The following is a 12,134-nucleotide window of genomic DNA, read 5'->3' on the forward strand; positions in this document are numbered from 1 at the left end:
TTTACTAGAACTTTCCATGTTTTTTCCCAAACGCCTTTCCTCGTTATCTGAGGTGTGTCTGAAAGTTTAATCGTTCCTGAGTTTCTGATTCAAAGAGATGTTGATTCCCAACTTTAGTTTTGGTGTTGAAAGCAGTTAATCGATAACAACGTATTGTAGTGTTGAATCTAAAAAAAAAACAACAAAAGGTTTAGCGACGCCTTTACAATGCGAGGTCGGTGGAGTTTGGCCCTTTCGACCCTCAGGAGTAGTGATTTACATGGATCTCTCTTTAAAAATATCAACACATGTACATATGTACATACATACATGCATATAACACAAAGGGGTCGGAATATCAGCTAAAGAGGTATTACCTCTATGCAATAAATCTCTCTCCCTCATTTATGAAGAAATGTGTTGCAGTGAGTGGAATTACATCTGAGAGTTCAAAGTAAGCGGTCCCTGAACTGATCCCGGGGTGGATGAAACTAGTGTCAAACACGAAAAGGCTGTTTATTTTCACATGGATGTGAATTATAGTTTGCTTTGAATGTGGCAAGATTACAAAATGTCTTTGAGTCTGTTGGAAAGAGAACAATAGCAAGAGCCATTTCAGTTAAATTAAGGAAAAAGGAAATGAAATCTGCGCAATAAAACTCACGAAAATAAGATGTTTAGTTTGGATACGCAGTTGGATACGTCAGCTGGTACACATTGACGTAAATCCTAATTCAAATCCTGTTAGTTCACTAACGCTAACTTAGGCCACAGTTTTAGGCGGCAATAAATGGATCTCAAAATCTTTTGATAAGAGGATTACGAGATATACATACGTGTTTCACCATTGTTAGCTGTAAACCATCTCGACATTGTTCACGAAAAATAAACGTATAGACCACTTTCATAAATGGCTGCCGTATAAATATTCTTTTGTTTCAATTTAAATTAGCCCTAATGGCCTCGCTTGAGATAATGTATTCTTTTGAATTTTGTACTGGAGAACGAGGCCAGAAGGGCTAATTTAAATTTAAAAAAATGAATATTAATCGGCAGCCACTTATGAAAGTGGTCTATACGGATGTAAAGTTTGGCAAGATTGAAGATGGTCTCGTCCGCAGTTTTCATAACAACCCTGAGCTTTGTTTGATTAACCGACCCTTAAAAAAAAATCGAAGCTGGCGAGGTCTGCTCCTTTCAGCAAGCCTTTTTTTTTTACTTCAAAACATACAATCAGGAAATTACGCTGAAGAGAAGACTGGTAAATAATATATATCAAAGGAATTAGAGGATTTTCATAAACATGAAGTACCTAGCTCTCTCGTTTCGCTTCATCGCGTATTTTTGCTTTATTTCTTTTTAACAAAGAAAAACGAGGGGCGTGAAAAAATGGAAAATGAAATGCGAATGTACATATTTTCAAAATTTCAAGGTACCTAGTCTATGAGATAGCGCCCAGAACTCGCACATAAACTGAACGCAGTGAATTGCTACCATCAAAAATGTAGACATAAGAATTATAATTCGCTGGTGACTTGCGATAAAAATAGTTCGACATAAGGACTATTTATTACGGTATGTAAAGATAGAAACATGAATGGATTAGTTATTGTTCTCAAAATAGGTTTTATTGAGCCATCTTTTTATTGGGCCATCTCTCACTTCTGATGCCGCTTTCATACAACTTCCGCAACAAGAGGAACATGGAGTTTCCTTTTGGCATGAAATATGAACACAAGGTGCCATGTTTTTTTTTTCCTTTTTTTCGATAATCTAAAACGTTTCAGGCTTGGCTCTTTATGTTGGGAGGAAAGAGCTGTACTTTGTTTGAGAGAATACCACTTCTAAGTCTTTTCAGCGAAATTTCTCGGACGTTTTAAGCTAAACTTCCGGCATTAAATGTAAGGAATGACTAATCTGCAGGGGTCGCGGGTCGCGGGTGGCGGGTCGCGGGTGGCGGGTCGCGGGTTGCGGTTAAGTCGTTGCGGGTAAATTGTGAGATGGTCATGTAGTCAAACTCGAAAATCCGTTCGTAAAGCAGAGCATAGGCCAACATAATACGTACATTTGACTGTTAGGTTGTCAAGTTTAAAAATGCTGATCAGCAAGTTTGGAAGCAATTTGCTTTTCTCCAAGCGATAGACGAAATATCTTTATTTTCCGCCGTCCTAGATGAATATAATGAGCGAGGCAGATCAGGGAAAACGTGGGGTGGGACGATAGGTTTGTGACCAGTTCTTGAAAAAATAGGGCCTTTAAGAGACATTGAGACATCATCAATCATAGCTGCACATTGGCCGGTCTGTGTGCAGTGCAATGTTCCACGGGCCTCATACGCATGTTCTGTGCCATAGGGCTTACAAGAGACATCGAGACATCATCAATGATAGCTGCACATTGGCCGGTGTATGTGCAGTGCAATGTTCCACGGGCCTCATACGCATGTTCTGTGCCATAGGGCTTACAAGAGACATCGAGACATCATCGATGATAGCCGCACTCTAGTGTAATAATAATAATACACTTTATTTAGAGAGGGTGGCACGGAATAGTTGAAGTAACTAATAAACTTGTGGCCCTCTATTTAAAAACTTCTAACAAGCAATGCATGTTGAATTCTTACATAACTATCAATAAAAACTAGGAATACTTATCTAATAAGAAGACGAAATACAAGTAAAAATAGAATGTAACTTGAGAGCAAATGATGAATCATATGTCAGAATATAAAATGATGTAGTTTCTGTTGTACCTTAAGAAGGTTGTTTCTATAGTAGTTTTCAAAAGATTCTAATGACACAGAATTCCTGAGTTCTAGACTTAAGCTATTCCAAAGTTTACAGGTAGTGACTGCGAATGATCTACCGCCTTCGGTCATACGATTAAATCTTGGGAAAATAAAATTAGTGTTGCTATATCTTGTAGCACGATCATGTTGCTGACTATTAAGTATCAAAGAGCCTTCAGTATATAAGGGTACTTCACACTTGATACGTTTGTACGCAACGCAGCATTTAGCTATTTTAGATTCCTCATAAAAAGGGAGCCACTGAAGTCTATTGAACAGCTTTACACTAGACGCTTGGTTGTCGGCATCAGAAATTACCCTGGCTGCTCGTTTCTGCAACTTTAAAACACGACCTAGAATCTCTTTGTTACAGCTAGCTAGTCCAGATTGAGCTGACATAAAGCAGGACCGATCTAATCATAGAGTTATAGTACAATAATCTTTGTGTCATGAGCAGGCAAGATCGTATCTTTCTCTATATTCCGATTCGCTGGGACAGCTTTTTACATAGTTTCTCAACATGGGAATTAAATGCTAGTTCAGAGTCATTTTCAAGACCCAGCAGTTTAATACTGAGGACAAGTTCAAGTTCAGTTCCATTAATAGTTAAAACCATCTCGTAGTTGATCTTTGATGTTACATTGGCCTCATACACATGTTCTATCTCATACACATGTTCCATTGGCCTCATACACATATTCTATCTCATACACATGTTCCATTGGCCTCATACACATGTTCTGTCTGTGCCATAAGCCCTCTAATAGACAAGGAGACATCTTCAATGATAGCCGCACTCTGATGTGTGTGCTCTGTAATATTCCACTGGCCTAATAAACTCATGTTCTCTCCGTGCCACAGGGCCTATAAGAGACATCGTTCATGACATGATCGGAAGGCCATTAACATTGTGGATGGACAGGTCCAAAAAATTGGGTCCCTTTGCCTATAATTCCAAACCCTTTGGTGATAAGAAGAACGTCTCCAAACCGCGAAGTGTCCAGAACTGTGCTGCAAGAGCGGTCACAGGCTCGAGAAAATTCGAACACATAACACCTGTCCCGAGGGACTTAATTTGGCTTCCTGTTAGTAGTATGTTGAAATATACTGTTGGAATTCTCTCGTTTAAATGTGTTAATGGACTAGCGCCGAGATATCTCTGTTCCCGCTTTGTCACTAGGGCTACTATACACGATCGAAATACAGTGTACTAGAAATAAGAACAAATTAGATATTCCGGGATACAAATCTGCTGATGGGCAGCGATCTTTTCTGTACCGATCAGTAACTATGTGGAACTCATTACCGACTGCTGTCACTGATCTTGGTGTAGTCATCTCGAACAAACTTACCTGAGACTCACATATACACCTGATTGCAGCAAAAGCAAACAAACTTTTAGTTCTGCCGGAGGGATCACGTCTCTTGTTAACTAAAGGTCCTTGTATTTAGCGACTGTAACGCCCCACTTTTGTTACGCTACTGAAGCCTGGTCTCTTTCTCAAAAGTCACTAAAAGTTAAGCTTGAGCAAGTTCACAGACGTGCCACCGGATGGATTTTAAGTTTAAAGCCAGGCCAGATGTCGTATCGGGGGAGGCTGGTCGTCTTGGATATGCTGCCACTTACTTACGATAGAGAAATCAAGGGATAATCTCGTTTTCTATTACAAAGCTGTTTACGGCTGTCTCTGATAACGCAACTTTTAACAATCATCCACGTACACGCCGTGGTAAGTCTGCTGGCTGTTATCTCACTTTTCCGGCCTGTAAGACCCGCACTTTGCATGATGCCTCATATTTTGTCCGTATTGTAAAACTGTGGAACAACTCATGCAATGAAGCCTTCCCTAGTGGTTTTTACCTCTTTTAAATAATTTTCGAAGAACTTGTACAAGTCTCTTTTAATAAATGTCTTTCATGAGGATATGGTCTGCTCATCGTCAATATCTCGCGAATGTTCATGTCACCAGCTGATTATATATGTATAAAGGCTGATAGTTTCGAAAGAAACTGTTTGGGGCTGCGTCGGTGGGAGTAACGAAATAATCTGGATATATCAACAAAGTTGAAGTGGTAAATTGGCCACCTTAACGATTACAAAAGCTGACGTTTCGAGCGTTAGCCCTTCGTCGGAGCGAATAGAGGAATTGTGGGTTGTGTGTGCTTTTAAAAGCAGAGAATGGAGCTACGTTATTGGTGGGAACATGGCAACGAGAAAAAATTATATATGTATACGTATAAATTTTATTTTTCATTTCCTTTAGATTTCTCTACATTTAGATGACAATTTTGTACAACTAGATTCTCCTACAATTATATTTTCCTCTTACTACGACTTAGTTTATTTATTTATTTATTTATGTTTTTCTATATGTTTTAAATTCTTATACTTTCTTGCATTTTCCTGAGGTAGGCACCCCGCAGGGCTGAGTGTCCCGTTCGTGCCCATCCCTTTTGGGCTCTAATTCTTTGTCTTTGTATATTTTAATTTTTTTTTTTTTATCTTGCCCATTAAAGCTTGGCATGTATGTAATTCATACAAAAACGAGCAAAACTTTTGCTTTCAGTCGATTACCGCAATTCTCCGGAAGACTGGGCACACCGGAAGTGAAGACTGCATAGGCCCCAGTTCCCGCTTTCACAGGAAACCAAATGGCGTCGGAGAGAAACGTAATGCTAACACGGTACATTTCACCTCTTGTAGTCTTGAATTAAGTGTAGCAATTTATTATGTTTTATCAAGGCATGAATAGTATGATGGGATAAATGGGTCTTTTTTTTGTTTTGTTTTTGTTTTAATAATCGCCTTAAAGAGTTAATTAAGTCAACCAAGAGAAACTTCATGGAAAGGATGTTGTCATCTAAGAAACCAAAAGAAGTTTGGAAAGTAGTTCACCGTATCCTACATCCGAGCCCGCAGCGAATAACTATGCAACCGGACAAGCTAAACAATTTCCTTGCATCCACGGCCGAACGCACCATTGGCATCAACGCCCACCATGTTGATGATCACGCGTCAATTATAAACTTGATTCAATAACTCCCTGCAAACTTTGATAACGGTTTTCAAATCAGGACCGTTACTTTTAAAGAGGTCATCCACGAGTTACGCAACATTCGATCAGACTGTTCAACTGGTCCTGATAACATCCCTGCAAACATGATCAAAATGGCTGCAGATTATCTGGGGTCTTTGCTTACTGATGTCATCAACACCTGCATCAAGAACTTGTACTTTCCATCTACTTGGAAGATCGCGCGCATCTGCGTGATTCCTAAAGGGAGCCAAATTAAATCCGAGAAAGATTTACGACCTATATCAATATTTTCCGTCAGCTGTCTGTTTTTATTGATAAGAACAATGTTCTCGACAATTACATAACTGCCTATCGAAAGCGACAATCGACTACTACTGTACTTCAAGCCATACGAGACGACATAGTCAAAGCCATGAAACGTTCGGAGGTAACTATGATCATCTTAGCCGACTTCTCCAAAGCCTTCCATATGATCTGTTTCAGAAATCTTATCACCAAGATGGGTAAATTAGGTTTCCCTAGAGACTTCCTGATATGGACACTCAATCACATTGCATCGTAAACAATTCGCACAGATCGATGATGACACGTGCTCAGAGATTAAAAACGTCAATTTTGGGGTTCCGCAAGGCTCCATCTTGAGTCTGGTGCTATTCAATATCTATGTTGCTGATGTTCAGGAGAACGTCAATGTCAAATGCGTCCAGTATGCGGACGACACGATAATCTACGTGCTAAAATGCTAAAATATCTGACCTAATCATGCTAAAATATCTGACCTAAATAACTGTGGAAACACTATCTCCCAATCAATTAATAAACCAAGTGCCTGGTCTAAGTAGAGTACCCTCGTCTTTAACAACGATAAATATGAATAATAAATGAATAGATAAATAAATAATGCACCTATATAGCGCCATATCCGACTGCTCTATGGCGCTTTACAATCATGGCTGAGTTAAAAAGATAATAACTACAATTGATTAAAGACAAAATAATTAAGACAAACAATCACATAAAATTACAAAATATTTGAAAAGAAAGCTTTTTTAAAACGACAAGTCTTCAGCCATTTCTTAAAAGCTGCCAAAGAAAAACCAGGCTGTCTCATATGAATAATGGGGTAGGAGACGTTAATTTCCCACACACGAGATTACTGTGTGATGGATATCCTCCCCTGGGGTGGGATTGGTGGGATATAGGGCGCACTTAATTTGGAGCCTCGCTCTGTTGTGCGACCCTCACCACACTCTGGTGAAAGTGATTAAATAAATAAATAAATAAATGAATGGGCAGAGCATTCCACAACCGTGGGGCAGCCCCCGCGAAAGCTCTGTCACCATAAGACTTTTGAATAGACCTTGGGACAACCAGAAGAGACTGTTTGGATGACCTGAGACTACGACTGGGGATATACGGTGTTAGCAAATCACTAAGATAAGAAGGGGCTAAATTATTCAGAGATTCAAAAACCAACAACAAGATCTTAAAAACAATGCGATGCTCTACTGGTAACCAATGGAGCTCCGAAAGTAATGGTGAAGCATGACCAAATTTAGGACAACGCTTAACAAGACGAGCGGCACAGTTCTGTACAGACTGTAGCCTCTGAGTCTGGTATTTTGGTAGCCCGTATAAAAGGGCATTCCCATTGTCTAACCTACAAGTTATAAAAGCATGTATAAGCGCTACTGTAGACTCCTCTGACAGATAGCTCCTAATTTTGGCTATCCTCCTTAGATGGTAAAAAGCCGATTTACATATAGTACCAATATGCTTCTCAAACGTTAGACCATTGTTGAAAACTACAACCAAATTACGAGCTGATGTTGATGAATGTACTACGGAACAACCAATATTAAGAGAAGATAACACGGCACGAGGCCGATACTGAGAACTAATAACAAGCAGCTCCGATTTGTCGCCGTTCAGCTTAAGCTTATTACAGCACATCCAGTTGACTATCTCATGAGCACACGCTTGAACCTGAGAAACTGCCAAAGCCTCCGCATCACGACCCCGGGAGTCGAAGGACAAGTACAACTGGGTATCATCGGCATAAAAGTGATAACCCATGTTATACCTTCCATCAATATCCCCGAGTGGTGAAGTGTACAGTAAGTAGAGTATGGGACCTAAAAAAGACCCCTGAGGAGCCCCACATACCAATGGGCGATGTGTAGACCACTCCCCCCTAATACCAACAAACTGGTAACGATTGCAAAGATAGGAGGTAAACCAAGAGAGCGTGGAGCCAGTGATACCGAACCGTACAGCAAGTCTATTAAGTAAAATAGTGTGGTCTACCGTGTCGAACGCAGCGGACAAATCTAAAAGTAGTGAAATGGCTGACTGATGATTATCTAAAGCTATCGAAATATCATTTCGGACTCTGAGAAGAGCCGTCTCAGCACTATGCAGTTGTTTGTAAGCAGATTGGAAAACTTCATCAAGGTTATTTATAAAAACAAAGGTTATGATTCTATCCACCCCGCAAATGTCCAGAATACATCACCTTGACGAGTATGATCCTAACATCGTAGTCAGTGGTTATAAACTAGAACGTATTAAATCTTGCAAACTGCTTGGAGTTCACATCAATGAACATCTTAAGCGGGACGATCACTTCAAGCACACGGTATCTGGATGCTACGCCACTCTATCGATATTAAGAAAATTGAAATACCTTGCCAAATTTGAGCTTAGAAAGCAACTGGTAGAAACATTGATTTTATCAAAACTAGATTATGCGGATCTGTTTTTTTACCCTTTACCACAATTCTTACTTCGCCGTTTGCAACGAGTTCAATTTGCTGCTGCAAGTTTTGTACTCGGTCACTATGTTAAGTACTTTCGGGATGTACTTAAAACTTAAGCTTTGCATAACACTGAGATTTGGCCAGATTATCTTAAAAAAATAAAACAGGAATGCCGCAAGGAACTGGCGCTCAAGCAATTCAATTAGATTTATTTAGTGGTCCCGACCGAAAACAGCACTTTCCAAGACAACGCGTCGGAGCTATTTAACAATTTACCAGAATCTATTAGAAACTGTAAAGATTACAGAAACTTTTTAAGACTTTCAAGGAATTTTTTATGTAATAGAGTACAGAGCGATTAGTTAGTTTTACTGTAATTTTTATTCTTTCATCCTTACTTCTACTTTTAATTGCATATTGCGTAATTTGTGAATAACTTAATTTGATTTATTTTAATCACGGTAATTGATGTATTTTTAACAGGGAAGAGCCACCTAGTGGATCTGTTAATAAACCATTATTATTATTATTATCATTATTATTATCAACACCTGACACAACACAGAGTTTTTCTACAATATCAAAATTGATGTTTTAAGGACATAGAGTTGACTGGTATGTTACCTTATGTGTTTGACCAAAAATAGGGTTATTGTTGATTGTTGCTCAGCTCAGGCCATTGATGTATCAACAATTACAAACAAGTCAAACGAAACTGATTAGGGACCGGTAATTATGGTCATTATGGATTTTGGTCGTGTATTGATAACATTGGCAATTCATTGACAGTCAGTTTTCTATGGTCTACCCCCTTTCCGCGCTCGGTTGGCCAAGACTGATCCACCCTCCGTTACCCCTTAAAACCATGTGATCCCTCCCAAAGTCATCGGGTCCCCCCTCCTCCGCCCCTAAGCAATAGACAGTCCCTTGTCATTCGCAACCGCATGGTTCACCGTCGGCGCAACTCCGCTTTTTGTCTACATGTGATGACCAGAGGAACGCAGGCTCTAATAAAGAATATAAACTGATAGAGGCAAGATTCGTTATTTTGGGCCGATTAGATCACTGCTGACCCAACGTACAAGAGTAGGATTATCGTCCACGGTTGCTTGCGGAACATTTCACTCTGATAAAGACGCAGCATGGCTATGGTCAAATACAATATCGAAAGCCTTCAAATACCTCTTAATGGTCTTGATATCTTCCGATCTGACACCGGTTTGGACAATATCGTGTATTTAGCATCGGTATCAGCTCATCTATTATTAGGAGATGGATACTTCTGCTTCAGTCGTCAGTTTGGAACTCTAAAAAAGTCTCAAAAACCAACAAAAGAAGCACTCTTTCTGATTTCCATGAAAATTAAATGTTCATAACTGTGTTTTCTTGCTTAGCTTGTTTCAGCTGAGAGAAACGTAGTATGAATATATGAAAAAAAAAAAAAAAGAAAAACACAATTATAGATTGTAAATGTGAACTATATCCGAGCGTCATTTCTCAAGCAACTTAAGTTATATAAAATTGGGATTTTGGTATATTTTACCCGTTTCACTCTATGAGGATTATTTTTCCTTGGAGATAATTGCTAGAGTCTGTCGGGCGCCAATTTTGATACCGGAAAGAGTCCATTAACATGATTAAGGCTCCGAGTCCTTGGTCGTTTGTTGGGGGAAAGGACGGAACGTGACAACCTAACGCAGCAGAAAGAATTTAAATGCGCTACGTGTAGTTATATTAAAAGAAATGTGTGAGCCGACAAGGTTTTCTTTTGCTGGCCACTGGGACGCAAAATAGTAACAAAGTAACACCCTGTGAGAGTCAATCTATTTGAAATTACATTTCCATACGGTCACTCATTGTTTATTTCATATACATCATCCAGACAATGTGTTTCCTGTTCTTGACAGAAAAGTTGGGTGGGCGCACGAAGATAAACATTTGGCGCGTTAAGTTACCATCCCTGAGAAAGAATTAGATTCCTCTTACGTATCGTATGGCATAGTTGCTATGCAGTAAACAGTTTGAACAAAGGAGTAAAAAGTGATCGTGACCACACGACCAAGCTTTGATATTATGATGTGTCTGGATGATTGTAAATACTATAACCGAGGAGAACTGGCGACGAGTTTTTGATAAGAATACCTGTAACGTATCTAAGTTACAAATTTAGTTTTTCTTTAAAAGTCGCCGGTGGGCCAGACCGCATGATAAACACCTACCAATACGTTCAGGAGATATTGAGCAATTTGTCAGAAGTCTCCTGCAAAGCTGACTAGCTGATGTTTGATGAAGTTTGTGAAGTACCTGCTGAGAGCGGCTGTAGAAATGATCTCGAGAACGTTAGGCAAGGCATGGTTGCTGTTGTTTGCGATATTTTAGTATTGCCCTTAAGACTAATTGTCTCTATTTTTATCATTTTAGCCCGCCGTCATGATATCCGACATACCTCTTCTTCCAAGCCGGGACGCTTCAAAATTTTATTGTAAGTGCAAATCTTGCGAATGGCAAGGATCGAGAAAAATCGGTTGTGCATCGCCAGGATGTTGGGAAAACAGCACATGGGGACAAATTTTTCCTTTACATATAGTATCTCTGAATTTTATGAAATAAACTGACTTGTAAACATGTGGCCAGAAATTTTAAATCTCGGAGTGATTGAATTACGTAAAAATTGAAGGCCTCTTACAAAAACCAACGTTAGTAATATAAACCCGACTAGCCACGCCGGCCGGCTCGGCCAGTTGACCCTCACCGCACATACGACTGTTTTCTTTGGAAAAACATGCGATGCATTCATTTAAGCGCAAGGCTCAAGATCTTCGTTTTTACCACCGAGATCTCGATAGTCGGAATGACAATTTTTCCCGGATAGAAATTAAATGCTCAGTTTTCTTCGAAATTAATAGTTGCTGGCATGAAAAAAGCAAAAGGCTCGCTAGCCGGGCTGAAATTTCCCTCATAAGCAAAAGGGTTTGAATGTTCCTTCAGCTCAGCAGATAAGCCTGAAAAGAGATCCTTCAAAATGCCAGCGCATTCTACGTCTAAATCCAGTATATTTATCTAAATGAAAGCAGAAAAAAAATTTTCCAGGCTCGTGTACTGAACCTAACAGAAAATGCAATGGTTGGAGATAAGAAATGTTGGTGAACATCTTATGGTAAAATCATTGTCACGCGAAACCTTCATTTTCCGTCAGAAAACATTTATCGACTGAACAAAATTGTAATCAGTAGAAAAAAAAATGCATATCTAACAACTTTGACTGTAATTCCTTTGCATATAGTAGAGAGTGGCGAGAGAAATAACAAAACTATAATTATATAATGAAACAAGTTGCAGTTCATAATCTCTTGGTTGCAACAATAAATTGAAAGAGTGTCCTTTTGTTTTGCCATTCGCTCTAGAGACCAACGATTAATGCTCGCGGGAAACGTCAGCTTTCTAACCTCTCTAAGGTAGCCATTTAACATTATCAAGTCAAGTTCAACAGACCAAATTTTGTCATACGCCGCACCAGTTTCTTTGGAAAATTACCTCTTTTCCTCAAGAATGTCGCTTTTTAAGGAAGCT

The sequence above is a fragment of the Stylophora pistillata genome, chromosome 3 (assembly GCF_964205215.1).
Source record: "Stylophora pistillata chromosome 3, jaStyPist1.2, whole genome shotgun sequence".
NCBI lineage: Eukaryota > Metazoa > Cnidaria > Anthozoa > Scleractinia > Pocilloporidae > Stylophora > Stylophora pistillata.